The following is a 4,562-nucleotide window of genomic DNA, read 5'->3' on the forward strand; positions in this document are numbered from 1 at the left end:
TCGCCGTAAGGATAGTTTTATTTCTTTTTTTCGTCGTAGATTATCGTGTGGCCCTGAAAAGGGCCATTTGTGCGTGCCCCGTTGCCGGTAGTACGATGATGACGTCGGAACGAGGCACAGCCGAACGAACATGAGTCGAGTATCCATCCACGTTTCTCACTTTTTCCTCTTCGGCGAAGCGGCCTTTTTCACCTTGACAGGAATGGCTTTGGCTGTCTTGGGTTTGGGTGCTTTGGGTTTTTTAGTCGGACCAGCCTTGTTAGATTTCTTCGCTTTGGAAGGCGATCGGGGTTTCGGGGCGGCTCTAGTTTTCTTTTCTGCCGAGGAGGCGGCCGATTTCTTGGCTTTCGCTGCGGCGGCGGAGGCAGCGACGGCGCTCTTCTTTTCGGCAGCAGTCTTCTTCGCTTTGGGGGAGGCTTGTTTTTTGGCTGTCTTCGAGGAAGCCTTGTCGGAAGTCGTCGCGACGGCGGTACGTTTGGCGGATGATTTTTTCGTCTTGGATGCGGCGGACGAAGCGGGTTTCCTCTTGTCGGAGGCGGAGGCGACTTTGGCACCACCGGAGGTGGACGAGGCGAGCTTGAACGAACCCGACGCGCCCTTACCTTTCGTCTGAACCAGAGATCCCGACGCCACGGCGCCTTTCAGATATTTCTTGATGAAAGGGGCGACCTTTTCGGCGTCGACTTTGTAATTTGCGGCGACGAACTTCTTGATGGCCTGAAGAGACGATCCTCCGCGTTCCTTGAGTCCCTTGATGGCGTTGTTTACCATCTCGGATGTCGGAGGATGGGACGGTTTCGCCCTGGGATTTTTCGCTTTTTTCTCTTTCTTCGCGTGGGATTGAGGGGTGGCAGCGGAACCGGTGGTGACCGATGATGCTGTTTGATTTTCGACGTCGGCCATCTTTCACGTTAAAACGTTAAAAGTTAATAATAATTATTGAAAAAACACTTGCTCACACACGTACACTTCGAGCACCTCGTGAACGAGAATTGAACAAAAAAATTTTCTAAGTCTTTATAAAATAGTCGCCACTGCGGACGGAAGACTGAACGCGCACCGCGTCCGCCGTCGAAGAAATTGCAGGCCTCGGAATCGTTGCCCGCGTGATGGCATCGTCCTCTTTCCTCGATCACCATCGCCACCGTGTGATCAAGCTGGCCGAACTCGGTTTCCGAAGTTTCCCTGGAGATAGCGAAGTTCGTCTCGGAACGTCGGTGGGTTTCGAATCAGGTACACGCCCCTCCAACCACCAGCCCTAAATCCGGGTCGTCACGGTTTCGATTCGGGACCGACGGTTTATGTCGGCGGTGCGGGGTAGACGCGTCGATTCCGGGAATCCATATTTCGTTCGCCGAAATATTGGTCCATCTCTTCCCGGAATACCGCGCCACCTTCTCGATTTTACGACATCTTCGCGTCGCCAAACGCTTCCGAAACGGTCGAAGCACAGAAAGGACCTGGTGTTCGAACCGAGGCAATTCCGACAACAGGATGCCGCGAACCGCCTCTCCGACGTTCAGGTCGATCGTTTTCGGCGGAAGTTGAAACGGGACGAGTCGACGACGGGTCCCGTTGCCGTCCGGACCCTTCGGGACGGCCGAAAGTCCGTCGAGAGGATCATCCGAAAGGAGACGGTCTTCATCGTCCGACCGATGCCGCACCTACGAGTTTTCCGATATTTTCTTCGACGGATCTTCAGGTTTTCTTCCTTTCTTCCGTCTTTCTCTCTTCGTAATTTCGTGTCCGACCTGCGTCGTCCGAAGTCGGGGTGAAGATCGAAGAAAAAACGCCAAAAATAACAACTCGTCAGCCACGCACACCGCGTTCGAATGTCTAACGGTCCAACTTGGATTTTCGAAGATCGCCGAATCCGAGGGACGATAAATAATAATAATAATAATAATAATGGTAATAAATAATAATGTTAATAATAATAATAATGATATGATGATTATAACGATAATTATTATAGATAGGTAAATAGAAACACAGGTCTCCTCTCGAAAATCGGAACTTCCTGATATTACTTACATATTTCGGTCGATCCAAATGTGGGAATCTCGTCGTCGTCGGAGCAAGCAGCGCGGTAGGTGGGGTGAAATTCTGGATTTTCCACCGCCGCCGGCGGTCGAAAAATGTGCGACGCGGGAGATCGCCAGTCCGTCTAGTAGTCTCTCTTGTCGTTAGAGCGTGACGTGGTGGTTGTTGTGGGATTTCCCGTTAGTTCGGTCCGACGTCGGTCGTCAGAGGGTAAGTGCATACGGAAACGAAACGCATCGCGTTTTGATGTTCATATTCGTGCATCGGAATGTTAAAAGCAATATATTTTACACCAACGATCACACCTAAACACCACGGCAACGGCCATACCACGTTGAAAAGCACCGGTTCTCGTCCGATCACCGAAGTTAAGCAACGTCGGGCGCGGTCAGTACTTGGATGGGTGACCGCTTGGGAACACCGCGTGCCGTTGCCCCCCAACACTTTTTGTTTTTTTTTGAAATCCATAGCAACCACCGAACCGATTTGTTTTTCGTGCAGGTATTCGGAAACATGCACAGACCCGTATAATGTAGATTCATAGCTTTAAGTACTAGATAATTAAGAAAACAATTTTTTTTGTCGATTAATTGTAAACAATTGCAGAATAAAAACTCGTCAAACGGTAAAGGTTGTCGTTCGATCACCGAAGGTAAGCCACGCGGGCAGCGGTCAGCACTTGGACGGGTGACCGGTTCATTATATTCCTTCCGTGAGTTTAACAAAGATAACATATGCAAATGTCGTAAGTGCGACGAGGAAGACGGCGATCTTTTAATGTAAAAAAAATATATATTAGGTTACGCGTACATGCCACTTTGACTGCTGCTTTATTTTTTTGGTTTTTAAATAATTAGAGATCTGAATTCAACATATCAGTTCTATGTTATAATGGACAGACAATGTTGTATTCTTGGCCCCTAACACGTTAAGACCAACATAAAAACTAGAATAACTTACCATTCGTTAAACGTTAAACAATTTCGAACCACGTTTTTTTGAGCTCGAACAAACTCATAACACAACACTCATTTATTAGTCACTGGACCATTGTAAAACGAGAAGAGAGAAAAACCATGCGAAACTATTTTTAAAACGAAGAGAATAAAGGTTTTAAATGGTAGGGCTGTATGACAGACTTGTCAATTATCGTGGGGGGTACGGCTGAGATTTATGACGAAATCGAGCGGCGCCGGCGGTCGGTCACTTTCACGAAAGAGGTCTAAACACGGGTCGTTTACGATACCCTCTGGTTACTAGAAAAGTTCTAGACAGATGTTTGTCGGCTTTTCGAGGTATTTATTTGTGAGTCCAAAGACTCAATGGAGTAATATCGGACTGAAATTCCAAGATTTTGCTGTGTAATCCAAAAAACTATGTTCCTCGTAACATTTAACGATGTGTTAATTCAACTATTATTTTAATTTTTCGTATACGTATTTATACTAAAAAGTACAGCGCTTCCAACAGTGAATTGTGAATTGAAAATGTTTCAAAGAAAGATCGATAGTTTTGAAAAAAATTACATATTAATAAATTTAGATAGATTTAGAAGTATACATTGCACTTACTTTTCAAAATTATTGTACTTCTGATTTGGTTGAAATAACATAATATGTAGCAGTCATAGTCTTGTGTACATTGCAGTCGCGGCTGGTGTTGGGTAAAACCTTTATTTTTTAGGGGGTCATTACCCAAATGACCTCATGGACCAGCCGTTCCTGTTAGGTTTTATATATCAAATTGATTCGTCTGTCTTTTTCATCATGCCTTCGAAAAGCGAGCTCCTGTTTCGCCAAAGTAACTGTGACGTCAATTAAATACGATAATAAAATTCGGTTTTTCCGAACTTATTGTGAGTGAGAGCAGTGAGAGCATCTTCTTTTCGTATCCCACCTCCACCCGGCGGCAGTAGTGCAGTGCTTATCAACATAATTACCGGCGTCTCGCCTCCACATTTTGACTTTTTTGTGTTTTATGTGTTCTCTAAGTCCAAAATTTTTAAATTTTTAAAAAGAGATTGCGGTACTATTCCTGTTGCTGAAATTATAATAATATATTTATTAATTTTTGTATTATATGTCTGTGTTATATTGTGTGAATTTGGAACAGCTATATCTAAAAGATATGCTTGCTTTTGTTGTTTATTTAAAATAATAATGTCTGGTCTGTTATGCTGAATGTGAATGTCAGTTAAAACTGTGCGATCAAAATATAATTTGTAATTGTCATTTTCTAAACAACTTTCTGGTTTATAAATGTAATGTGGTTGTGTATCCTTTAATAAATTGAATTTAACTGCTAAATTCATGTGTATAATTTTTGCGAATATATCATGACGTTTTTTATATTCGCTGTGAGCCAAAACGGTGCAAGATCTTGTATTGCAAATATAAAACCCTCAGCTCTTTAAAATATCTCCCATGTAAAGACTTTTGTTTTATATTTGCTATAGTGTCATATCACGAGCTCTATTGAGAAAATAATTTTTTAGTGAAGCAATTTGATTGTGTTGTAGA

The 4,562-nt window shown here is 43.8% G+C and overlaps 1 non-coding gene across 1 annotated transcript; it reads left to right on the forward strand.

Annotated features, from left to right (window-relative positions):
• The first annotated feature begins 2,359 nt into the window (after positions 1-2,359).
• On the forward strand, positions 2,360-2,479 carry LOC138140821 (5S ribosomal RNA). The gene has a single exon (XR_011162753.1). It is a non-coding gene; the product is annotated as a 5S ribosomal RNA (ribosomal RNA).
• Positions 2,480-4,562: the final 2,083 nt, after the last annotated feature.

This window comes from Tenebrio molitor, unplaced genomic scaffold, assembly GCF_963966145.1.
Source record: "Tenebrio molitor unplaced genomic scaffold, icTenMoli1.1 SCAFFOLD_283, whole genome shotgun sequence".
NCBI lineage: Eukaryota > Metazoa > Arthropoda > Insecta > Coleoptera > Tenebrionidae > Tenebrio > Tenebrio molitor.